We start from the raw sequence: 27,506 nt of genomic DNA, 5'->3' as shown, positions 1-27,506 counted from the left end.
GAGGAAGGAGGCAGGAAAGAAGAGGGGAACAGGGAAGGAGGGAGGGAAAATCCATGGCTGCACCTGGGGAACTTTCCTCCCTCAGGACTAAGCAGAGAAGAGTGAGGGGAAGGAGAGAGCAGGTAACTGGTGAGGCTGGAGCACAGAGGTGCAGGGCAGAGACCGTTGCCATCCATCAGCAGGCACAGGGGCCGCGGTGGCTGTGGCTGAGGACCAAGCCAACGAGTGCGCTTCCCCCTCTCCTCTTCCTTCGGGCCTCCTCTGTCCCCGCTCTGCTCCAGGAGACCATCTGTCACCACAGCACCTGTCCCCTCTCCCCTCGCCTCTTCAAACAGCGCACACCCTGCAACACAAATGTACTGCCTTCCCCCGCTGTACCCACACTGCTTCCTCGCTAGTGTTTGTGTTCCTCTCCTGGGCTCTGAGCTCATCTTTATTTTCCCTCCATGGGCGCTGAATACCACGACGGAGTAGGGCAAGAAAACTCACAAATGCTTGGAAAGTCAAGGAAGGTGTTAGTCTGTGTCCTGTAGCCCAGCCTACATCTTGAGGGGCTGTTTTCAGATCTGGGTGCCACCTTCAAGCAGAGATACTTAGCCTTTAGGCCAAAGGCTGCAAATGCAAATGCCAAAGAGATCAGGCCAATAGTGTCTGTGAGTCACAGGGGCCTGGGAGGACGCAGGTGAAAAGGGCAGATCACGTTCTACTTTTACATCAATCTCGTGAATGTGGCCAACTCATTCAAAAGGGAAATAAAAAGAACACCAGTGTACAAATCCTCCACAACACATACTACATGTCTACAAGTGAACATGGGAAGCAAAGGTGCAACCTGCTTTGGACAAAGAGAGTCACACAATCAGAACTACGTTTGTGGGGCGTCTGGTGGCACGGTCCCTAAAGTGCCCAAGTCTCAGTTTCAGGTGGGGATTTCACGTACTCAGCAAAAAGTCCACTTGTTTCTCTGGCCCTCTGCCTCTGCCCTTCTCCATACCACGTGCTCATTGTCTCTAATTTTTTTTTTAATTTTTTATTTATTTATTTGTGATAGTCACAGAGAGAGAGAGAGAATGAGGCAGAGACACAGGCAGAGAGAGAAGCAGGCTCCATGCACCGGGAGCCCGACGTGGGATTCGATCCCGGGTCTCCAGGATCGTGCCCTGGGCCAAAGGCAGGCGCCAAACCGCTGCGCCACCTAGGGATCCCTCTCTCTAATTTTTTTAAAAGATTCTACTTATTTATTCATGAGAGATAGAGAGGGAGGCAGGGACAGAAGCAGAGGGAGAAGCAGGCTCCCTATGGGGAGCCCGATGCAGGATTCGATCCCAGGACCCCAGGATCACACCCTGAGCCAAAGGCAGACACTCAACCACTAAACCACCCAGGTGCCCCAATAAATCAATCTTTAAAAATAAAAAAAATAAAAAAAGCTGCATTTGTGAAGGACATTCTGACAGGATAAACTAGGGAGCTATTGTAATAATCAAGGCAAGAGACTGAATAGGACCTGAACTAAGACAGTAGCAATGGAGTAAAGGGGTGAGGGAGGAACTGAAAGATGACCTGGTTAATCCAGTTTTAATAATAAACCTAAGACTTGCAGGAGCTAATCTGGCAGCCGCATTACCAGTTTATAGGTTCATACTGATTTTTTAAAAATAAACTGCTACTATTTTAATAACCTAAATATAGGGCTTATTTCTTATATCTTTTGTAGGGAGTGTGGTACAAGGGTTAACACTGTCATTACAGACATTGGAGCTAAACACCTTAAATCAAATCCTGATTTTGCCACTTGCTGGCTGTGTGATCTTGGCTAAGTTACAGGACTTCTCTATGCTTCAATACCTACTTTTGAGGGTTACTGTAAGTGCAAATGAGTTAATACATGAAGTGCTTAGACAAGTACCGGTCCATCTTAAGTGCTACATAAATTTTAAATTATTTACTATTTTTCACATTTCAACAACATGAAAGTTAGTTTCAACAGATAATTTCAATTGTCTAAATACTTCTTTCTACACATTCTGGCTTGCAAACACTCGCTGTAAACATGATAGGCACATCTTTTCTATACCATCATTGATGCCTATGTTCAAACTGTTAAAATATAACAAAGAACAGCCATCCAGAATGCCACTAAAAACAGCCCCTCTTGGTAAACACTGATCCATTAATATTGGATATTATAATGTTTACTATTAATATTTATAATTAATATTTTATATTGTTATTAATATTAGTAATACAATGCTTGTAAGCCAGCCCAAAATCATCTTTGTCTTGAGATCACATGAGAAAATGTTAAATACCTAATTGTAACACACCACATTACCTTTGTAGCAGATTCCAGACCATCCAGCCAAGAATGTTTGCGAAAATGAACTGTCCTGATATACATCAAAATGTTATGTAATCATCAATGGATGGTGTTTCTCTTATCATTTATCTTTATTTTCTGTATTTCTATAATAAACTTGTGCTGATGCTTTAGGTTAAATAAAAGCAAGGCAGAGCTTAAGGAAAACAAAGAATTGTTGTCAGCACAACTCACTTAGTGAACACAAGTGGCTTCTAGGGAAAGCCAGTTTTAGAACTGCTCAGTCGGTTTTAGAATTACACCAGGGATCACTGTCAAGTTTCCAATGATACCCTCAAACCCATGTGACCTAAAGTCCAGAGAAATCAAACATTTCTACAGGGAGAATGAGAATTTGACCTTACCTTCAAAGTATGTCCAGAATCCATTACTTTGTGGCTATGCACCCTATAGGGTCTAGGCCATCATCCCTTCCCTAGACTGTACACTCATCACTGCAATCACTGCAAGAGCTTCCTAACTGGTCTCTCTGGTTCATTTCACACTGCCCACCTTGCCCTATCCTCCCCCACCCTCCAGTCTAGTCTCCCACAGCAACCAGATGAAACCTTTCAAAACATAATTCAGCTCATTCACTCCTCTGCTCTGATTCTCCAGTACCTCCCCTCCCCCATCTCACTTAGAATAAAATGCACTCCAAAGGTCATATGCCCTGGCTCTGAGTGTCTACTTGATCTGGATCGCACTGTCTCCCCCGCTCTTACTCCTACTACTCTTTCCCTACCACTCCACTCCAGCCACAATGGCCTCCTCATCAAGGACAAGGTACACTCATACCTCAGAGCTTTTTACACTTCTTGTTCCCTCTGCCTGGGATGCTTTTCTCCCAGATATCTGGATCCCTCACCTGTTTCAGATCTTGGCTGAAATTATCACCTCATCAGAGGCCTTCCTTGAACTCCTTACATAAAGGAGCAGTCCCCCAGGCTCCCTGTCACTTGACCACCTGACTCTGTTTTTGTTCTTCTGAGCACAAATCACCTAGTGGACATTACTGACCTAGTTACCTATTTGTTTATGTCTACTCCTTTTTTGTTTGTTTGTTTGTTTGTTTCTACCCTTTAGTATATAAACCCTGATAGCAAGGGCTTTTCCTGTTTTGCTCAGTGCTGTATTATTGTTTTTGTTTAAAGCTGTTTAGCATCAACAATTATGCTAGGCATGTAGTAAGCGGTCAGTTTGTGTCACCAGAACTTGACAAGTGTGAGCTTCTCTATTTCCTCAGCACAATCCACCTCGGTCAGCAATAATCAATAAAATAACTGGTGCACAGAATCCAGAAGGAGTTAGGAAAAGGAGCTGGCTGTTAACCAAAAGGCATTTATTTGTTCATTCCGCTTTGCTTTTTAAAGATTAAGTCAGTCACTGTCTCAACCAAAAAAAGTAACTTTCTCAAAAGAGAAACATTATGCTACAGTGAAAATAACCCAGAGTTGAAATCCAGTCCTCCCCTTCACTCCCTGTGTGAACTTGAAGTAGTTATTTAATGTCTACAGGCTCATTTCCTCCAAAAGAAAATAACAGCACTTACCTCCTAGGGTCAGTGTGAAGACTAAGGGAGATAATGCATGTCAAACAGAACCTGCCTGGCAAAAAGTAAGTATTTAGCAAATGCTGGCTGGACCTATCCCTGAAAGTTAACTAAATGCAAGGATTTTTCACCCTGGTGTGGTTGGCTGATTGGCTGATTACATTAGAAAACACATATATGGGCGCGTGGGTGGCTCAGTCGGTTAAGCGGCTACGTCCCGCTCGGGTCATGATCTAAGGGTCCCGGGATCGAGCCCCGCTTGAGGCTCCCTGCTCAGTGGGAAGTCTGCTTCTCCCTCTGCCCCTCCCCCTGCTCATGCTCTGTCTTTCTCAAATGAATAAATAAAAGCTTAAAAAAAAAAGGGCGGGGGGGGGGGGATCCCTGGGTGGCTCAGCGGTTTCGCATCTGCCTTTGGCCCAGGGCGCGATCCTGGAGACCCGGGATCGAGTCCCACGTCGGGCTCCCAGCATGGGCCTGCTTATCCCTCCTCCTGTGTCTCTGCCTCTCTCTCTATGTCTATCACGAATAAATAAATCTTAAAAAAAAAAAAAAAAAAACATTAAGTACTTAGCACAGTGTTTGGTTCATCGACAAATACTAACTTTCCTCCCTCTCCTGCAATGGTGCAAAGATTGCAGACTTCAGAAACTACGCAATTCTATCAGTATGGCTAGGTTTCACTGTACAGCATACTTACCATTTAGGTAGTTTAAGCTTTCCTTTAACACCTCTGGTGGCTCCCCTGGTGCTCGCTGTCCTGGAAACAGGCACTCGCTATCTTTCAATGGCAGCTGCCTCTTGACCTGGACAGAATATAAACAGAAAGTAAGAGATAGGTAAGGCGGGAATTGCACCAAGACTGAGCTGAAGGGAGAGGAGACTGCCCTTTTCCTCTCAGATGATTTGGTCTCAAGGCAGAGGACACCGTCTTTCTTAAATTAACATGCCTCTGCATTCCCCAATAGTCTAAAAACTCATGACATCTTACAGCTTGGGAGGGATCTCAGAAATCAACTGGTTAAATGCCCTCGATTTAAGGAAAGAAATTGAAACTTGGAAAGGGTGAGTCACATACATAACTGCTTCAGGCTAAAGCCAGGATTTTACCAAAATAAGACGTTCTAGAAGATGGGTAAGAAAAAAACCCAAACATCTGTGGAGCACCTACCACACCCCAGGCAATATGTTTTATATTTTATACAAGACAATGGTACAATAATATCGCCCCCTAATAAAGAATCTATATTCCGAGAGGTCAAGTGATTTGATCAAGGTCTTGCAGTTTGCTAATACATGGCAGATAGGATTTAAACCCTCGCCTATCTGACAAGAGCCCCTTCACCAGGCTGACTCTCATTGGGTCGCCTTATAGATGTGGTCCTCAAAAGGGCCTTGAACCACCCAGTATCAATCAGAACCAAGTAGAGCTTCTCTGTCTACATATTTCCCTCTGGTTTAAGGAGCATTTGACCAGAGGCCCAAAGGTCTACTAACTCACTGAATGTTACCTTTAGAATTACTGGAGGTGGGAGATCTGAGGCAAACTTCCATCTACCTTCATCTCACCAAAGAATGGAAAGATACCTTCTACACTGGAAGGAAAGCTTCGATGCTTGGTCTTAAACTAACCCCCTTTCTTTCATCACAACTGCCCAACCCTTCCTTACACATCCCACAAACTACCCTGTGACCTCCTTCTGAGGCTATTGATCCCTTTAGTGTGATTTCCACCCCTCCACTACCAACCCCACAACATACACACGGCAGAGTCCACCCCTGCCTCTATGCTCCTAGAGAGTTAGAAGACTTAAAATGGAGAGATACTTGAATGATAGTTTTTTCAAATGGCTTTAAAAGAAAGATGAGGGGGCCGCCTGGGTGGCTCAGTTGGTTGAGCATCTATCTGACTCTTGGTTTAGGCTGAAGTCATGATCTCAGAGTTGTGAGATCAAGCCCCACATCAGGCTCCACACTGCACGCAGACTCTAGTTGAGATTCTCTCTCTCTCTCTGCCCCTCCCCACCCCACTTGCACATGTGCACTCTAATATCAATCTTTAAGAGATTGATTTATTAATTAATCAAGCCAGTAAAACCAGAACAGAAAAGAATTAGTGACAAGTAATAAAAATAGAAAAGTAGAAAAAAGGATCTATACCAGGGTCAGCACCCGAAGGATGGCTTGAGTGCATGTGGGAAGGGTTTTAGCTCTCCCCACATCCCCACCCCCACCACACACTTTTTAAAAAGTCAGTCTAAGTAGCACATGTGTAATTGCTATTTAACCAGCTTCAGAACAAACCCACAGATCTTCTGCCCTTGTCTCTTTTTCCCTCTCTACCCACCTTACACATACCTTCCTCTGCACAGCCTAGAACCTCTCCTACATAAAAATTCTGAATTCCAAAAAATGGCCACATAAATCTGGTCTATCTCCACTCTGCCCTGACAATGACAGAAGCACCCCTGCTGAAAGCTACTGCCCCCACCACCTCCTGCCACATTTCCCGGCATATTACTAAGGCCCAGGGGGCTAGTCCCTTCAAAACAGGATAGAATGCACTGCCCAAAATCAAACAAACAGGAACTCCTGATAATCTGGATTTATTTTCAACTGTCTACATTCTCCTTATTTCTAAGGGATGGAAGCAAGCAACAAATGACTTCTTCCCTTTGCTTCTGAAGGTCACTGACTTCTTGCATCCTTGGCGTACTGGCCTTCTGTCCCCAGAACAAGAGGAAGACTGTAAACACCCACAGACTCTTTAGTGCCACCCCTTCAAAGAGCTTTCCACCCTGGCAGATCCACACATACCGCTTCCCTCTGGCACCCCTTCTGCTGCTTCTCATTGTTAACTTTTTTGGTGGAGATAGTGGGGATAGTATATTAAGCATATGAGTAGTGTATGTCTGTCTGTCTGTCTAGAAGCAGAGATGAAAGGACGTTACAGATCATGGAGAGTCCAACTGCCTCATGTGCTGGAGGAGAAAGTGGAGCCCACAGAGAAGAGACTTGGGTACACAAGGTTGCAAAGCAAGTTAAAATGAACATGGTTGAGCGCAGCTGAGGTAATAAGCCATGTAGAAAAAAATGCATCAGTTCATCCTCATTTGATTGCTGAAGACTGAAAGTCTCTTAAATATGCATCACTTTTGTTCCCAAAACACTTTGATAATAGATAAAAATGCTATTAAGTAATTCTGGTTCCAGTATGATCCTCCAACAGGTAACAGTAATAAGCTCTGGACAAAATGTAAAAAACTAATTACAGTGCACAAAGGCTGGCTGAATTTGGAAAGAAGTCAAAAACTGGTAGAAGGGGCTGGGATGGGACAAATTCCCCATTTCTGGAGCTTTCACCCGAGGGCTGTCCAGCTGCAGTGCCAATCAAAAAACAAACCCCAGGCTTTCTCTCGGGAGGAACCATGGACAGAGTCTAGAGCAGCCACAAGCGATGAGGATAAGAAGAGGGCCAGAGAAGCCAAGTCCCAGGCTCTGGGTGTGAAGTCTGCCCCAACCTCTAGCTGCGCCCTGGACACGCACACGCAGGACAGAACCCGAGCTCCTCGGCCAAGGCCGAAAGACTGAGTGTGAACTGCACACACCCCTCCCCACAGGGAAGACAGACTCTGCAATTCTGAGTCTGAGTTAACAGCCTGCTAACATAAAAACATCACCAGAAATCAGTATCTCCACAGCCTAACGTTCACATGCATTCGTGTTCAGGCTACAATCTCAAATTACATGAAGAACTAGAAAATCTAAACTCATTTGCAAGGGAAAAGATAATTAGCAGAGGGCAACGCCAAGATGACCCAAATATTGGATTTACCAGACAAGGACATTAAAGCAGCAACTATGGGTAAGCAGAGGAAGTGAAAAAACTTTTTTTTGAAAAGTAGAAATTTCAGGCAGCCTGGGTGGCTCAGTGGTTTAGCACCGCCTTTGACCCAGGGTGTGATCCTGGAGACCCGGGATCGAGTCCCGCGTCGGACTCCCTGCATGGAGCCTGCTTCTCCCTCTGCCTGTGTCTCTGCCTCTCTCTGTCTCTCTCTCTGTGTCTCTCATGAATAAAATGAATAAAATCTTAAAAAAAAAAAGTTTAAAAAAAGAAAAGTGGAAATTTCAGAACAGAAACATAATATCTGAAACAACCACCACTAAATCCTCTGAGTGGGCTTAAAAACAGAATGGAGAGGACAGAGAAAAGAGCCCATGAAACATGCAGATCAAGAGAAATTATTCAAACTCAAAAACTCTGGGTCATCTGCAGTCTCTAGAAGAACCACTCTCGGTCCTCCACCTGAGCGTACACAGTGATAACTTGACTTTCTGTTACCAGACAGAACCAGAATAATTAAGGATCATGGAGATACCATGAACCTGTGATTCTGCTGGAGCAGGCCATATCTACTAATTAACTTTTTGAGACCTTCCAGATACAAGCAAAGAACCAAACTGAAGGTGGATAATGAGAGGGCAGGATAAAAATGTAAACCCGACATAACTGTAACATGCAAAGTCCTAGGAGTCCAATCTGGTGCCCCGCTGTGTCTACTGAGAAGCGAGGCAACGATCATTCTATCCCCTAGAATTGCTGGGGGAGCATTCTCAGTAGTGTTCAGGAGAAAAGAGAGGAGGGATTTTACGTTTTTTTCTGCCCTTTGCCATCTCTTCACCAAAAAGCCAGCCTTTAAATAGGCTGATGGCAGGATGGAGTAGGAACAATCAATGGATCTGGGGCTGAAGAGTGGCTGCAGCTTGGGGAGAGCCAATCTAGAACCACCGAGGTTGATAAAAACAGCTCACCTGAATGCCATGCTTGACCAGCCTCCCGCACTCCAGTTACTTCATGCCAGAGTTTAAGACAATCCGGGTAAATGTAGGGGGAAAACAAGCCCCCATTTCAGGAGACATGTCTAAAAGCCCTGCTTTTTTTCCTCATCCTCCCTCCACCCCATCCCACCTGCCCACAAGGGAGGAGAATCCAGAGCAAGTGGGAAACGGGAAAAGATACTCTCTTAGGGTGAGGAACCTTCGACAGGCAGTTCACAACCACTCTTCTATACTCTCTGGGTCTCCATTTCATCAGCTAAACAAAAAACTCAGACAAAATGATGTTTAAGGTCCTTTCCAATAACAACATACATGAACCCTTGACATGCTGGCTCCATGTGCCCTTGAACTATAAATAAGGACTCCTGGGTGGCTCAGTTAAGTGTCTGCCTTAGGCTCATGTCATGATCCCAGTATCCTGGGCTGGGAGTCTGCTTCTCCCTCCCCGTCCAGTCTGCACTCATGCATGCTCTCTCTCAAATAAATATTAGATCTTTAAAAAAAGGGGGGGGGCAGCCCCAGTGGCACAGCGGTTTAGTGCCACCTGCAGCCTAGGGCGTGCTCCTGGAAACCCGGGATCGAGACCCGCGTCGGGCTCCCCGCATGGAGCCTGCTTCTCCCTCTGCCTGTGTCTCTGCCTCTTTCTCTCTCTCTCTCTCTCTGAATGAATAAATAAATAAATCTTTAAAAAAATAAATAAAATAAAATAAAAAATAAAAAAACTATAAATAATAGGTAGGTTCCAAAAGGCAAAAATGGAGACATGCCAATTCATGTGATTTATTCGAATACCTCAGGGTTATGCAATTATTCAAGCTTTTAAAAAATAAACTAATAATCTTGTTATTAATTCTTGAGCTTTATGTTAATAACAGATTTCAATACCTATCTATGAATGGGGGCCGCTAAAACACCGTCCAATTCTGGGGCACCTGGGTGGTCCGGTCGGTTAAGTGTCCAACTCTTAGTTTCGGCTCAGGTCGGGACCTCGGGGCTGTGAGATCAAGCTCTGTGTCAGGTTCTACGCTCAACACAGAGCCTGCTTGAGTTTCTCTCTCCATCTCCCTCTGCCCCTCTCCACCACTCATGCATTCTTTCATTCTCTCTCTCTCTCACTAAAGAAAAAAACCTTTAGGGATCCCTGGGTGGCGCAGCGGTTTGGCGCCTGCCTTTGGCCCAGGGCGCGATCCTGGAGACTCGGGATCAAATCCCACGTCGGGCTCCCGGTGCATGGAGCCTGCTTCTCCCTCTGCCTGTGTCTCTGTCTCTCTCTCTCTCTCTCTGTGACTATCATAAATAAATAAAAAAATTAAAAAAAAAAGAAAAAAACCTTTAATAATAATAGTATCTGAATCTCCCAGGAGAACTCTTTTATCCATGCAGCTCTTGGGATGAGAAGGCAGTTACTCTTATCCCCCGTATGACAGATGAGCAAACAGATTAAGACTTGTGACTCTTTAAGGAAACTCATAACAGAGACAGGACTAGAATCCAGTAATCCCATCTCTGAGCTTCAGGGGTTTTTCCACCTAACCAAACAAACTTTACCTAACAAAGAACCAAGAGTATAAACGAGATTAGAATTAGAAAGGATTTAAGAACTTTCAAACACTTTGGAACCACTTATTAATAAACAATTGATAAGACTAGCTTGTGATTAGGGCATCTATTTAAAAGCAGGCCCTCAAGGACTGCCACCTGTCCGCCGTTTCCTTTTCTAACAAGTAGGCTATAATTGAGACAAGGCTTCCTTGCAATTAGCCCATGTTTGTGAGGTTTAGCAATAGAACCACATGTCTAAAATTGTTGGTTTCAGACCTGCTTTAGAAAGTTGGCTGAATCAGGGGAACACGCTGGCTCCCTTTAACCCCTAGGAGTCTTTAATTAGGATATCAAGGGGCCACCAGGATTAGGGCAGGTAATGGCAAACGTAAACAGCAAGTCACAACAACCAGCCTAAGGAGAAAGAAACCAAAAGTGCTTTTATTACCTAATTTAATCTTAACAGTAACCGCCTCCAGCAAATACCATCACGGGTTATTTTATAAATGAGGAAGAAACAAAGGGTCAAAGTCACACAGCTGTTAAGTGGATTCTCACCCTAGGTATTTCTAACCCACAATCTGCTTTCTCTTCTGTATCATACTACCTCTCCAAGGAATTCCCTCAGCTCCAAACCTCAAGAAAGCCTGTCCTGATCCACATCCCGAATATCACGAACTGACAAGAGGCTGATGGGTAGGTAGCCCGTGCATTCGTTCATCCAATCACATATTCATGCAAATACTGACTGGCTACCACGCATCAAGCTCTGAGGTAAGCACTGATCAAAGACAGAACGGTCTTCACTTACTGTACAAGCAACAGGAAAACACTGAATAAAGAATCACTAGCAGATTAGTAGAAGCCGACCTATTCACAGAGAGGTGTAAGCAGGCTGCCACAAGGGGTGAGGACGTTCTTGAGTGGGAGAGGGAGCACGGTGACGCTGGGGGTTAGGTGGGTGCGCGAGATGACGACGGGAGAACAAGCCGATGCGGACAGGACGTGACCATGGGGCGGTATGAAGACAGCCCCCGCACACAGGCCCTTGGAGACCACATTATGGATTGGGGCTCCTTATCCAAAGAGTTCCAGAAAGTCATGTAAGTGTTGAGCAGGGGGTAAGGTGTGTACACTTCCAAAAGACCGCTTCAGCTTCAGAATGGACCGCAGATGGAGGGAGGGAAGAATGGTACCGCAGGATGGGGAAGGAGGCCAGCTCCGGGGGCCAGGAGGCAGGAGGCAGGACAGCAGGAAAAGCTAACAACGCCGGCTGCATACACAGCCCCCACCATGCCCCAGACACCGTTCTGGGCACTCTGTAGGAATTACCTGAATCCTTACAACGAGTCTAGGAAACATACTATTATGCCCGTCTTAGAAAAGAAAAGTTAAGTAATTTAATGGTAATACATGCCCCCTTCATTTGCTCACTTTCCTCATAATCAGTCCCTTGCAAACACCTTTAATTCACCCTTCACCTCCCACCCCCACCCCTGCCCCATAGTCAACTAGTAAAACTTCAATTCTCACTAAACCTATCTAACAACCTCTCCAGGCCTACACCAAAGCAGCTAAGTTCTCAAATAAGCTGTGTCTCTAGAGAAAATGCCACCTACTGCCTGGCATCATTTTTTTTTTTTTAATTTTAAGTAAGCTCCGTGCCCAGCCTGGGGGCTTGAATCCACAACTCCGAGATCAAGAGCCACATGCTCTACTGACTGAGCCAGCCAGGAGCCCACATTTTAAATTCATCACCACAAATCTCAAACACATCCCTCAAATTGCTGCCAGCAATCCTACATTTCCCTTGCTAGATTCACTCTGTGACTCCCCAAAATGACTCCTACGCCTTTTTCTCAATAAACCTCCAGCCCCCATCAGCTAAATGACTTTGTCCCCAAGAAGCAACACTCAAACCATCAACTCCTAACTCCAAATCTAACAATATACCAGCATTCTGCTTTCCCTATTGTTACAATGAAGCTTTGCTGATTCATGAAGTACAACGTTTCATGTACTTCCTACTCCCTCTCATATGCGATTACCTCCGCTCTTACATCATCCTTCTTCTCCCCGAACGGACTCAATGAGCATGCGGTCCGCAGGCCAGCGCTGGCTCACCAACTCGTACCAGTGTAAGCAAAGGAACTGAGAAGAGGCACTCAGGTACCTGGGAAGGAAGCTGACATTGCTACAACATCCGAGCATGGGATCTGAGGAGGGCTTCTCAAACAGGGTCTAAACCAGGGAGAGTGCTGATCAACTCACACAGTGAGTCACATGTGGAGGGAGTTACAGACAAAATGCACATAGTGGTACCACACGTAGGTCCTGGACAGATTGGAAAAAATTAATTGGTCCCGCAGCATTGATAAGTTGAGAAGCCACACTCTAGAATGGTGCAAATATGTGAATGTGCACACAAACAAGCTGGGGATTTCCCTGGAGTGCAGACACTGCCTCAGTAGATCTGGGGTGGGGCCTGAGAGTCTGTATTTCTAAAAGGTTCCCAGACTGATCCAGAGGCCACATCTGGAAAGCAAGATTCTAGAATTTCTCATCTTAAAAAACAAAACAAAAACCAGAAACAACTCACCCTTGATCGTATCCCTCCTTCCAGCTGGTCCCGCCCCAGCATCTCTGCTTCTCCTCACAGCAAAACCCAGGGTGGCCTCTACTCTAACTTCCGTAGCCCTCGTTCTCAGTTTATGCCCATCACCTTCCATGCTCAACGCTCCACAGAAACTGTTCATCAGGGCCAAAGGCCTCAACACTGCTTATCCTCCAAATGGCATTTAACACAAACAACCATTCTTTCTCTACTGAAACCCTTTCTTCCTTGGGCCCAGGATATCACACTTTCCTGATCTTCCTAGCCACGGGTCATTCTCAGTCTGCTCTGCCTTCTCCTCTACTTGACCAAAGACAGTCCTGGGACCTCTTTTCTTTATCTGAACCCTCCCATCTTTGGGCTATCTCAACCAGTCCCATGACTTTTAATATCAATGACCTTCAAATTTTTATCTCCAGCAATGACCTCCCTGAATTCCAGAAGCATATCCGACAGCCTACCTGACTTCTCTACCTGGATGTGTAATTATAAAATCTCATTCGTGATGGTAGTATTTACCTCCTACCCTTCTTTCCCCAAATTCATTCCTCTTCACATCTTCTCCTAATTCACAATACCACCATTCGTCCAGGGTGTCTCTTTCCCTCACACCCTACCTGCAAATCCATCAAGTCCTATCAACTCCATTCCCGAATTTTCTCGAACCTATCCTTCTGCTCTCTACATCTCCTATTAGGTACCCTAGTCCAAGCTACTAGACTCTCACCCTACCTACTACAACAACCTCCTTAAGTCTCCCTGCTACCAACTCTCCCATATATATACTGCTCTTCAGATAGTAGCAAATTAAGTTTCTACAAATTTAATTAGATCAAGACTCTATTCTGCTTAAAAATGCCATAACAAAACACCTCTAACAGCTTTTCCTTTCACTTAGAATAATCTGAAGTCCTCATCAGAGTCTACTAGGCCCTGTGTGATCTGGCCCTTCCCTACCTCTCTGACCTCATCTCCTACAAGTCCCCTCCCCACATCCCATGTCTTACACAGTGTTCATTCTGGCCTTGGGGCCTCTGCACTAGCTACTCCCTCTTTGCTCTGCACAGCTGGCTTCTTTTGGTCACTGAAGGGTCAGCTTAAATTTTACCACCTCTGTAATGACCTGACCAGACAATATAAGGTAGCTCTCAACCTCTAACACATCACCCTGGTTTATGCGTACCTGAGCACTGAACTCTATCTGGCATATTTTGTTTACTACTTTATTATTTGTCTCTTCCTCACCACCCCTACACCCCCACCTCCGTCTACCTCATCACTATATCCCCAGGGTATTCTATATCCTAGAACGGGGCCTGGCTGACAATAAATAGATGGGTCTGTAGCACAGGGGAGCAATCCAGGCTGCATATATAAATTTATGAGTCATGTCCATAGAGGTGTGGTTACTAAAGCCAATGGGGTGGATGCATCACCAAGGGAGAATGTCTACTCTGAGCAGAGAGGAGGGCCTGGGAGAGTAGAAGATTTAATAGCTGTAGAATGGAGGATAAGCCTGCAAAAACAGCAGAGAAATAGGAGGAAGAACAGGACGTGTTACATCACTGGAGCCAAGATAAGAGAATGTTTCTGGAAGGAAGGAGTGGTCAATAGTCTCAACTTCACTGAGAAAATGACCCAAAAAAATCAGTTTTTTTTTAAAGACTTTATTTATTCATGAGAGACAAAGAGAGAGAAAGAGAGAGAGGCAGAGACACAGAGGGAGAAGCAGGCTCCATGCAGGGAGCCCGACGTGGGACTCGATCCTGGGTCTCCAGGATCACGCCCTGGGCTGAAGGCGGCGTTAAACTGCTGAGCCACCCAGGCTGCCCTGAATTCAGCTTCATGGAGGACATAAGTGACCTTTCTGAGAGTGTACGGTGAAATGAAAGGGCAGACGCCAGCCTGGGGCAGGCTAAGTGGAGGGAGGCAGTGAATACAGACAGCTGTTCAGAAAAGTTTGCTATTTCAAAGTGAAGGTGATGGATTCAAGAGGATGCAGGGGGGAGGACAATCTGTTTCATCTGTTTCTGTTTAAAGGGGACACTATCCTAGCACAGCCTCATGTACGAGCAGCAAGTGTCTGAACCTTTTTCCTCAGACACTCCCCTTGGACTAATCCCCAAATGTCCAGAGTATCAATCTGGAAGTCTTTTTCCATACATACATCTCCTCTTCTTCACCACAACAGAAGATAAAATGCCCTTCTCTACACTTTCCCTTGGTACGTCAGGAACAGAACACGTGGCTGTTTATACTAGAGGGCCTGGGTTTAGAAGGTCTGTTCTGCCATTTTAATTTCAAGGCACATATTGGGGGAGTCATCATTATTTCTACCCCCAGCAAGAAGCTTCTTTCCATTTTGTAGCCTCTAGAGAACTTCCCTTTGTCTCTATTCCACACTCCTCCTCCACCCTGACTGCTGCCCAAACAACATACTATAATGGAAGGAGCCCACATGGTCTCAGAAGCCAGGGAATCTCAGTTCCCCCTATAATCACAGCAGTGATTCCCCTTCACAATCCCAGGTTCTTCAAGTGCACACAGATATTATAATATCTAAACTTTACGGGGCTGATATCAGAATTATATGAAAATATACATTAAGTGTACACACATAAGGCCTGGCATAAAGTGTATTCTATTAATGTTAATCCAATTTTCTTATCACCATTCTGATAAAGCATTACATCCCTTGCACATTTTTATTTGGCTTCTCTTTCCTTCTAAGTGTACCACAAAGCCCTTGGGAAAGGAACCTTGAGGAATTCACTTGCTGGGTTCCAGCAGAAATAACTGTAAAGTACTGAGAGAGGTGGGTGGGGCCTGAGGTGTCACCAGGCAGTATCTGAAATGAAAGGGCAGGGAGGCCGCCCTAGTCAGAAGACCTCAACGGGCTCCCTGCCCGGTCTTCTGCATCTCCCCACCACCACCCCTTGTCTAGTTTTTCTTATTGCAGCCCTGGATGGGTCTCTTTATCTCTTAGGAAATCATGCTTGCTAACAAGTCTCAAATCAGTGTCTTCAGTATTACAAACCATGGAACAGACATGCACTGGGCAGGGCACAGGGCAATGAAATCCTGAGACCCAGTCCTGTCTCTCCAGCTTACTGGTTGTGTGACCCTTGTGAATTATTATAATTCTCTGAGTAGAAGTTTCTTCATCTGTAAAACGGAAATGATAAATATATATGGACTATAAGATCATAAGGACTGAATGAAATAATATATGTGAAAGTACTTTGGCCACTATAAAACATGGTTATTGTTATATTGTAGGTCAGAAGGCAGCTGCAGAGTCTACCTTTGCTCCATTTAGGTGTGTTACTAAGAAAGTCCCCAGTCCTGGAGTAGTCTAAGATCTACGGCTACCCGTTTTCATCTCAAGTCCTCTCATCCCTGGCAGCTGAAAAACTTATATTCTTTCTAATTTCACTTGATTCTCTTTTCTTAGCAAGGATTCTTCAACTTCTCTGACTAAATGGCTCCATATCCCCAGAATGGTAAAGACCCTTGGCCCTGATACTCTCTAAGGATCCTCTGTGGCTCTAACATTCTAAGCCTCTCCATCCTTTGTTCCCAAAGTACTTGTCCGTATCTCTACTCGCACAATTTCCAATCTACTTTGTGTCGTAGCTTTATATCATCTCCTAAGGAGAGAGAAGATTGTCTGAGTTTTATGTTCCCCACTGCACTTAAAATGGATCTTTGTACACAGAGCTTTGCGCTCCAAAAATATTGGCTGATGACTCAACGCTAATTTCTAATTTTTTTACACTTATTGTCCATATCACACAATAATTAGAGACTACCCTCTTATTCTTTTATGCCTTTTTGGTACCTCTACTGGCTGGCACAGGCCTGTGTACTGTGTACTGTGAAACACAGGCAATACTGTTTTTTAAAGACTGCCGACTGATTGATTTCTTGGTCAAGGTGAAAAAGCCGTATCAACCTATCCAACCTATGATTTTTTTAACAATTTGCTCCAGACAACTATAAATATGACATTTAGCAGAGTGTCACAGAAGGAAACTGAGTAATAATCATTACACATATAGAGCTCTGCACTGGGCAAATGAAATGTACAGGTTTTGAGGGGCCTTTTTCTCCCCAGTGGCATCAAAAATAAGGCAAAAAGGTAAATATATTGATTGCTGGTGGACCTGGACTCTAGAGTTTATCTCTAGAAGATGTGAAGTTTCCTAAAATAGCTCCCAATGAACACCTGCTAGTGTACATGTCCTACATGTACTCCTCCCCTTGAGTTTATTCTGGGCCTCAAGACTTACTTCTAACAATGAGAATACAGCAAGAATTATGAGAGATCATTTTTTCAAGGTTTTATTTATTTATTCATGAGAGACACACAGAGAGAGAGGCAGAGACATAGGCAGAGGGAGAAGCAGGTTGCTAGAGGGGAGCCCAATGTGGGACTTGATCCTGGGACTTCGTGATCACACCCTGAGCCGAAGGCAGACGCTTAACTGCTGAGCTACCCAGGTGTCCCTCTGAGATGTCATTTCTGAGATTAGGTTAGAAAAGACTGAATTCTTTCTTGCTGGCACTTCCTCTCTTTTGCCATCTCTCTGATGAAGTTAGCTGCCGTGCTGTAGAGGCCTATATGGCAAGGAGCGGAAGGCGGCCTCCATCTACCAACAAACAAAAAATTAAGGCCCTCAGTCCAACTATTCATGAGGACCTGAATCCTATCAACAGCCTCTGAGTGAACTTGAAGCTGCCCCTTCTTCAGTCATACCTTGATGGTTGACATCTTGAGCATAGCCTGTGTGAGACCTAGAAGCAGGGGATCCAGCTAAAGCCATGCCCAGCTTCCTAACCCATAGAAACTATAATAAAATGTGTATTGTTTTATGCTGCTAAATTTTGTTATGCGGCAATATATAACAAACCCTGTATATTAAAAAAAAAAAAAAAGTGGGGGGGAGCACCTGGGTGGCTCAGTCGATTGAGCACCCAACTCTTGGCTTCAGCTCAGGTCGTGATCTCAGGATCAAGTCTCACGATCCTGAGATCAAGTCCTGCATTGGGCTCTGCACTGGGCATGGAGTCTGTCTGAGATTCTTTCCCTTTCCCTCTGCCCCTCTTCCCACTTGCACTGTCTCTAAAATAACTAACTAAAATCTTAAAAAAGATTTTTTTTTAACAAAAAAGGGAGGGGACGTGGAGAGAGAACCTATGGATTAAAAGATTCTTTAAAAAAGACATTTTGACCAATCACAGTGTATGGATCTTAAATGAGTCCTGATTCAGACTAACTGTAAAAAACAAAACAGAGTCACTGATGAAAAAACAAAAATTTGAATGACTGGATATCTGATGGTATTAAAGAATTCTTAAGTTTTTTATGTGATTATTAAAATTGTAGTGTTTTAATTTTAAGAAGCCCTTAACTTTTAAAGATAATGAAATGCTTACAGATGAGATGATATAATGTCTGGAACTTGCTTCAAATAACACAGAATGGGGTTAAGTAGATAAGGATAAAGATGAAACAAGATTGGCCATAAGTTCATAACTGTTGAAACTGGGTGTGGGCACATGGGAGTCCCGTTATGAAATTTCCTTTGTATAAATTTAAAATTTTCTCTAACAAAAAACCTAAGAATGGGGAGAAGGTTTAGGTAGAATCCAAGAGCCCAAGAGCCCTTCCAGTTCTGACAATGTAGGATAAGCTACTAATTCCATAGTACCTGAAAGCCTTTATACTACAGCCACTCTGACATTCCATCGGTTTCCTATACTGGATACACCATTTCAGTCCGTGTCAGTAACCAACATTACCAACTTTCCCACAAAAACTCTGTTGAGCACCTAGATCTGAAGAATTACTTAAAATAAGATTATCTGCACACTTTGGCCCATATAGGTAAAGAGGATGGAGTGATATGGTGGCTAATTGCTAGAAGATGCTTGGCACAAACCCAGGAATCACTCTGGGTCTTCCCAGTATGGGAAACCAACCTCTGTTGTGCTTTACTGGGGCTGCTTGGGACACTCCACCATCCCACCTACATGGGTGTTTTAACATTTCCTCCCTGTGCTATATATAGCCTTACTTTTTTAATCCCTTAAAGTTTTCTTTCACTAAGCCTTGAGAATCTCAATTGCTGTGAATGACCTATTTTCCAATTTCCAATTGTGTTCAGCTAATTTAAAAAAAGAAAGAAAAAGCCTCATGATCAACAGTTTTACAAGAAAAGAACTTCAACAGGGAAGAAAATGTATCCCTTTTTCTTGTCAGAGTTTCTGATTCTTAGGTTAGAGAATTAATCTTTGAAGTTCCTACCAGACAAGAAGATTCACACAACAAAGTAAAACTGGGACAAATGAGAACTTCATAACTATATTCTAGCCCCTACTCTTGACCCTCTCTTTAAAAAGAACAGTCCTGAGATTTACACTCTGAGGGTTTTCCAATTATTAGAAAAATCTAGGAGCTTTCAAAAATATCATTACTATCTGGTAACTGACTCAATTTCTATAATGAGTCAATGATATGATAAAGGAGGAGCAGAGCTAGAAGGACTTTACAGACAAAGAAACTTAGGAAACATAACATTATACTTAATGTATTATGTGGACTGATCAGATACCCTAACTAACTACAAAGACATTTTTGAGACATTGATTATGATCTTATCTAGATATTACAGATCTGTTAATTTCATTAAATTTGATAATGGCATTATGGTTATGTGAGAAAATGTCCACACTTAAAGATGCATATAAAAGTGTGTAGTGGTGGGGCACCTAGATGGCTCAGTCGGTTAAGTATCCAACTTTTGACTTCAGCTCAAGTCATGATATCAGGATTGTTGTGAGATCAGATCCCATGTCTGGCTCCACACGGAGTCCATTTGTCCCTCTCCTTCCCCCTTTGCCCCTTCTAACACATTTATTCTCTCTCAAATAAGTACATAAAATCTTTAAAAATGTGTATAGAAGTAAAATGACAGGATTTTTGGGATTTGCTTTAAAATTCTTCAACACATTAAAAAGAACAGAAATAGGGGATCCCTGGGTGGCTCAGTGGTGTGGCGCCCGCCTTTGGCCCAGGGCGCAATCCTGGAGTCCCGGGATCGAGTTCCGCGTCAGGCTCCTGGCATGGAGCCTGCTTCTCCCTCTGCCTCTCTCTCTCTCTCTCTCTCTCTGTGTGTGTGTCTATCATAAATAAATAAATAAATCTTTAAAAAATAATAAAATAAAAATAAATAAAAAGAACAGAAATGAACCAAATGTAGCACAATCTTAAAATTATTAAATATAGATATATGTGGGTTCACTGTACTAGCCTCCCTCCTTTTGTGAACATTTGAAATATTTCATAATGAAAAAACATTTAAGGGTCACCTAACATGGCTCAGTCAATTAAGCATTCAACTCTTGATTTCAGCTCAGGTCTCCTTTTTTTTTTAACTTTGTTTTGTTTTGTCTTTAAGATTTTACTTATTTGACACAGAGAGAGAGAGAGAGAGAGCACACAAGCAGGGGGAACAGGAGAGGGAGAAGCAGGCTCCCCGCTGAGCAAGGAGCCTGAAGTGGGAGGCTTGATCCCAGGACCCTGAGACCATGACCTGAACTGAAGGCAGATATTTAACCCACTGAGCCACTCAGCTGCCACTCAGCTCACAGCTTGACCTCAGGGTCGTGAGTTCAAGTCCTAAACTGTGCTCCATACCGAGCATGGAAGCTAATTAAAAAAAAAAAAAAAAAGATTGAATGCTAACACCTAATACAACCAAACTCTTTAGCTATATCTACCAGAGCTGACATATGACCCAGAATCATATTCCTAGATATACACCCAAGAAAAATGAGTGCATACATTCACCAAAAGACATACACAGGACTACAAATATCCATGGCAGCTTTATCATTCAGCCCAAACTGATAAGATCCCAAATGTCCATCAACAGTAGAATAAATAATTGTGGTACATCCAGGGGATCCCTGGGTGGCTCAGCAGTTTAGCGCCTGCCTTCCACCCAGGGCATGATCCTGGAGTCCTGAGATCGAGTCCCACATTGGGCTCCCTGCCTGGAGGCTTGCTTCCCCCTCTGCCTGTGTCTCTGCCTCTCTCTCTCTCTCTCTCTCTCTGTGTCTCTCATGAATAAATAAATAAAATCTTAAAAAAAAAATTGTGGTCCATCCAAACAATGAAACATTACGTACTCCTACATACAACACGGATGAATGTCCAATATACAGACACAATGTTGAGCAAAACCAGCCAGACTCAAAAGAGTGCATACTGTCTGATTCTGTTTATATTCTGTGTATGTTCTATTACATGAAACTCAAGAACACAAAAGAACACAAAAAACTGAGATAGAAGTCAAAATAAACGGTTAGTTGGGCAGCCGGTACTGATGGTGTGGAAGAAGCACAGGGAGCTTTCTGGAGTTGTGGAAATGTTCTCTTTCTTGACCTGATGCATACCTTGATGTGAATAGTCTTTACATGAGAACATAAAAATTGAGCACTGGGACACCTGGGTGGTTCAGTTGGTTAAGCAACAGACTCTTGCTTTTGGCTCAGATCATGATCTCAGGGTCTTGAGATCGAGCTGTGTCTAGCTCCATGGTGGGCGTGGAGCCTGCTTAAGATTCTCTCTTTCCTTCTGCCCCTTCCCCTATTCATGCACACTCTCTCTAAATAAATAAAATCTTTAGAACAAAATTGTTTTACATCGGGCTGCTTCTGGAAGCTTAACAACAGAGGTTTCAAACTTTTTCTAAGATAGGCTTGAGCTGACTGGGACAGGTTCAGTGACCTGAGAAATTATGAGAAGAAGAAAACAATCTTATGTCTTCTGAGAAAGAGACAATTTTCTACCTGATATCCTCCCTTTGTGGAATATTAAGCTAAAATAAGTTATCTCAGTAATGTGCAAACAAATATGGGAGTAAAAATCAGAATCCTAGGTATCGGTATTTTATAAAAGCTCTGTAAGCAATTCTAATGTGCAACCAATGCTAAGGATCTTTCTTCTACCTCAGCGAGCTCAAACTTAAGACTCCCAAGCCTTCCTACTTCCATTTCAATAGAATTGTGAGGCAAGGTAATAAGAACCAAAGCTTGAAAAGATGGTGGAGCAGAGAGGAGGGAGAGAGTTACAAGTCGGAATCTAGGGCAAGGGAGGAAAAGTTGAAGTCACTGCTAATGGAACTACGAACAAAGCCGTAAGAGAACGAATATCACAACTCTATTTTAGTTCCAGCTTCACTACCAACTAGCTATGGGTATGACCTTCGGCAAACAGCTTCACGGCCTCCCTATGATCTCACACAGCTTTTAAACAATCTGGAGAGGAAGGTAGAGGAATCAAGTAGGAACAGGCCCCTTTGAAAGACCCTAGTTTTGCCTCTAACATAGATAGCACTTACCATCCTGTATTGTAATTATCTACTTGTTTATCTCCCCCACCAAACTGTGAGCTCTTAAAAGGCCAAGATTATAATAATCCAAGCACATGCATAGAACCTGGCACATAGTAACAGTTCAATAGCTAAATAGCTGAACACTATGAGGAGTGCCTATATATATGTTCTTAAAAATATAGGTGTACTCACACAAAAAAGAACAATTCATCTCCCATGAGTAACACTGGGTAAGAACACCAAGTAATATTATTTTATTAACACCAACTAAAGGAACTCCAGATTCCAGGATGCCCACATTCATCAGAAAGGCTGCCCAGAGATGTCCTGCCAGAGCCCTCAAAAAATCCATGCCATGATCAGTCAGTCCACTAGCTGTTTTGCTTTATTGAGATAACTACCTCTCTTAAGTTTTCTTTATCCTCATGAGAAACAGTTATACAGATTACTTTTACTTTATTTTTTAAAGAGAGAGGGAGGGGCAAGAATCTTAAGGAGGGAGAGAGAGAATCTTAAACAGGCTCCATGCCCAGTGCGGAACCCTACACGAGGTTTGATCTCACGACCCTGAGATCATGACCTGAGCAGAAATCCAGAGTCTGATGCTTCACTGAGTCACCCAGGCGCCTCTACAGATTACTTACATGTTTTAAGCAAAAAATAAGGCCAGCCCAGTGAGAAAAATCCCAAGACTACAAAGGGCCACACTGAAAAGCTGCTGGCTTAACTTCCCTGTGTATAAAGCTAAAGAAATAAGAGCAAAATTTGCTCCAACAGGAAGCTCTAAACCCTGCTGACCAGAGGGCCAGGGTATTTGTCAGCGGTGCACAGCCGATTCCGTCTCTACTTGCTCCAGTATTTTCTTCACTAACTTGTATTGTTAGCATTTTCTCTGCACCACTATGAATTCTCACGAGGACAAAGGTCCCACCTTCCAGTTAGGAAAGTCCAGCTCCTCTAAATAAGCATATAGTACTCAAAATCAGACCACTAAACATGTTTTTCTGTCCTAATAACTGACATAAACTGTCTTTCCCAAAATTAAAAGTAAAAATTAACAGGTTGGCATTCTTCAACAGATTCCACTATGCTGGTGAAACTACTTTTTTTTTCTGCAAACTAAAAATAACTTATTTATCAAACAGGAGCATTCCTCAGGTTTTTTTGCCCTGTCAGCAACCCAAAGCTCCAATTCCTCAAATCCCTCACCTAGCGTGTTTTCTTGGATCCCAGTCTCCCTGCCTCTCCATCTTCCCCACTCCTCCCCCTAATCCCTTACACGTAACAAGAGACCTAAACTCCTTTCCCCTTACTCAAGCTTTAGAATTTCTTTCCAGTTACAAACATTCATAAAGCTCAGAGGCTAGATGGGCTGAGCTGCAGCAAATAATGAAAAAGCTAAGAAAAAAAAAAAAAAAAAACGAAGGACAAGACAGGACATGATCAGGAAGTTAGCTAAATGCTTTTCATTCAGGCAGGAATGGAGGGAACTCCACCCACTGGGAAGAAGAAAGCAGGAGGGTGAATGGTTTCCAGTACGGAGCCAGTCGGTATCTGGCCTTAGGTCCTGACAGCACAGACATCAAGCCTGCTCTAGGAACAGACTCACCCCCCAAAAAAACTCGAGTATCCTACAAGAATCAGTAAACTGTCCTCAGGTTGAAGTGACATTTTCAGGAGGGACAGACTCCCATAATTTAAGCCAAACAAGCCAAGCTTAAACTGCAAATTTTCTAGTTATACAGAGCTGAGGGGCTCAAATCATTCCACTAGGAAGTGGGAGTTCAGATGAAGCTAGAAATCCTGTCCCTCAGTGGCCCTCCCTCCCGCTGGGCCCTGTAAGCTGGCACGCATTATCCAAAGGTGGAAACTAACTGTGGACTTTGAACTTCCTTATAGCCCCCTGTTCTTTGCAACAGCATCAGGAGATGCCACAATACTATGACATCTTATAGACTGAACAAAAAGCATCTGCTATTCTGGAACAGTTACTTGGGATATACTAATATACTCCCCACAGATGCAACTTTGAAGTCTTCTCTCGCTTTTATTTTTAACCTTTTACATTCTCTTTAAAACACAAAACCAAAACCGGCTTATCTATAAAAACCACATTCTCAGAAACATTCCTACTGAAAAAACAATTAGCCTGAGACCACCCAGGGCACAACTGCAGAAGGTTCCCATACATAATCTATGCTGTCTGAGCACACTGCAAGCAGTGGCCCTTCATCAAACAGCAAGAGAACCTTCAAAGAATATCAGAGCTAAAAAGGTCTTTGAGGATCAATCATCCAGCCTGCCATCATAAAGACGGAGGAGATAAGGTCCTAAGAGAGGAGAAGGGAGGCCTGGACCTAAGAGCTGGGTCAAGAATCCCAACCCAAACCCCTGATACCACACCACACCTCCTCATAAGACTGAGTTTATGGGAGTCAAGTGGCTAAGGAAGGGAGCAGGAAGAAAGTCAGTGTATGGTTCCAAAGAGACTAAAACCCTGTGAACTCTCCTTTTCTGCTGCTTTGTGGTGTGACTCAGGTCCAGTGTCTGCTCCTTCATTCATCTTAATTTCAAGAGGTTTTCTCTTAAACGTTACACAATTTTTACTAAGAAGCAAGAAATAGGGGCACCTGGGTGGCTCAGTTGGTTAAGTGCCTGCCTTCGGTTCAAGTTCTTAGGGTCCTTGGATCTTAGGGCCCAGGATCTTAGGGTCCTGGGATAGAGCCTCGCATAGTATTTGGGCTCCCTGCTCAGCAGAGAACCTGCTTCTCCCTCTCCCCCTGCTGTGTTCACTTTCTCTCTCTGTCAAATAAGTAAATAAAATCTTAAAAAAAAAAAAAAAAAAAAAGAAGCAAGATATAAATTCCTATCCACACCTTACCTGGGCCCCCCAATCACTGGCAAGGCAAAGTCAAAAATAACCAAGTGCTACATGTAATGACTACAAGAATCCTGAAGCAGAAACGGAACAGCCCTTGGGAAAATGGGCACATCTTAAAAAGACGATTCAACTGGATGACCCTATTGAAGGAAACTACATTACCAGACTTCATATTCTAATACCCAGTCATATTCTAGGCCTTGGAGAAAGATTCAATTCTCTGAATCTTGGTTTAACAGTAAAATAAGAAATACAGACTTTCATTCATTCGAAGGCCCTTTCAAGTTCTAAAAGACTCCACCGCTTTCTAAGAGGGCCCTGCCAAAGACAGTAACCACAATCGTACCCAAGAGGGAAGGCACAGAGTCTTAAGCTGGGCCGCCAGCCTGGAGATGGGTGCTGGCAGATAGGCTTTGGAGCTACTAGCCTTCCCACAACCTGACAATGAGCATCAATGGTACTACTGAAATTCAACATGGGGGAAACAGTGCATACTTTCTTCAACAGAGTGCCCTCTAGAATGCTAGCTGTGACGCCTTAGGGATCTGGTTGGACCACCTAGAGATAGTTTAAATTTGCCACAGCTGATTGTTCCCAGCCTCTCCACTGAAATCAAACCAAGTATTTACTGTCTACCACTAAATATATTAAATACTTTCTCAATATTCTCATTCTCTATTTTCTCTTTGATTTAGCATTTTACATGTTAAAGACCCATGGAAAAAAAAGTAAAAATCTTAGTAAGTAACTAGAAGTTTCAAGTAACAGAAAACAAAACAAGACAAAACGACTGAGCATACGCAAGCTTTTTTCTACAGCATCTAAGTCCACACAACGAATGTAGCATTCTCCTTTCAGACACTGCTCCTTCCCAAGGGTGTGGCTGATGGTGAAAACACCAAATAATGTAAGCAAAAGAGGACCAGTTTGGTTTTCTGCTGGCTCATCAACAACACATCTTAATACAGAAGCTACAGTATATCAGAGATTAAAGCCAACAACTGAATCAATGCAAAAGGAAATGCAAGCTCTGATGTAAATTATGAAAAGTAATGAATCTTAAATAAGCAAATACTTGCCGGCCCACCCACTAAGCCTGGGATAAAGACAATTTCTATCAACAAGATTACAAACAGTAATTTTCAGACCTCAGTATGGATATGGAATTACTTGTTAAAACTGCAGATTCCCAGGCACCAGTCTCAGATATTCTCATTAATTGGATCTGTTGTGGCGCCCATAGATTTGCATTTGTAGGGCAGCCTGGGTGGTTCAGCGGTTTAACGCCGCCTTCAGCCCAGGGCCTGATCCTAAAGACCTGGGATCTAGTCCCGCGTCAGGCTCCCTGCATGGAGCCTGCTTCTCTCTCTACCTGTGTCTCTGCCACTGTGTGTGTGTGTCTCTCATGAATAAATAAAATCTTAAAAAAAAAAAAAAGATTTGCACTAGTATTCTGATACACAAGGTCCAAAGGCTATGCTTTATATAATACTGTGAGGAAAAAGGACATTACTAGCACTCCTGGACACCAAAATGTACATTTTCCAGGTGGTGTAACCTCCGTGATGTGTTCCAAAGATGCCTGGCTGATTTTCAACAGTACCAGACCTGCTCCCTCCCATACTGAGAATCAATATGGGCTGATTTTAAGCACTTTAAAAAGGAAATCCTCACTTCCATCTCCTAAAGCAACTTCCAAAGTCATCCACTCCTCATACCAAAGATCCTTCTAAAGGGTTACTGAAACAACCGATTTGGGGTCCTTTTCTTGGATGGTCACTCACTGGCTTCATGCTGGGCTGTGCGTTACTTCTCAGAGTCTTCCATTCTGTCCTATCTGAAGTGAATGTGATTCTTTCTGAAAATAGCACCCCCTTCGCTTAACTTAGTCCTGCTTCTCCTGTTTGATTTCTTTTCATAGTACTTAGCATACCTGAAATTCGTTATATTTTACATTTATTTACACTCTCCCTTGCTAGAACGTAAGTTCTTGTAAAGAGGCTTTCCTACCACTACCACTGTACTCCTAGCACCCAGAAAGGTATCTGACATATAGTAGATGCTCGATAAATGTTTATCAATGAAAAAAACACCACTGCAGAAAACAAACGAAGTTCTTGGTCTTTCATCCCATTCACTTTGCCTGCCACATGCACTGTCAGCAGCGTCATCCTTTAGATGGCTACATCACTCAGGAAGATGAATCTGGGTGCCAGCCCAGAAAGGCTCCCTGCCACATGACTTTCACTCCCCCTGGTAATGTGAGATTTTTCCCAACTGAACTGCAATAGAGGTTTAAAGGTCCAGCCTACAGATGT

General features: G+C 43.5%; 1 protein-coding gene across 12 annotated transcripts in view; it reads right to left on the bottom strand.

Moving 5' to 3' along the window:
- LUZP1 (leucine zipper protein 1) overlaps positions 1 to 27,506 on the bottom strand; it is a 90,475-nt gene that overhangs the window by 28,996 nt on the left and 33,973 nt on the right. For 7 of the 12 annotated variants that reach the window (XM_072827888.1, XM_072827876.1, XM_072827886.1 and 4 more), the window contains one exon: positions 4,609 to 4,714. The gene's annotated coding sequence lies outside the window, so the exon portion shown is untranslated. Of the gene's footprint in view, positions 1 to 3,911; positions 3,967 to 4,608; positions 4,715 to 27,506 lie in introns of all 12 variants that reach the window. The other 5 variants (XM_072827878.1, XM_072827885.1, XM_072827887.1 and 2 more) reach the window with 2 other exon arrangements.

This window comes from Canis lupus, chromosome 5 (assembly GCF_048164855.1).
Source record: "Canis lupus baileyi chromosome 5, mCanLup2.hap1, whole genome shotgun sequence".
Lineage (NCBI taxonomy): Eukaryota > Metazoa > Chordata > Mammalia > Carnivora > Canidae > Canis > Canis lupus.
Note: the sequence above shows the minus strand (reverse complement) of the source record. Positions and strands in the feature narration are given on the sequence as shown.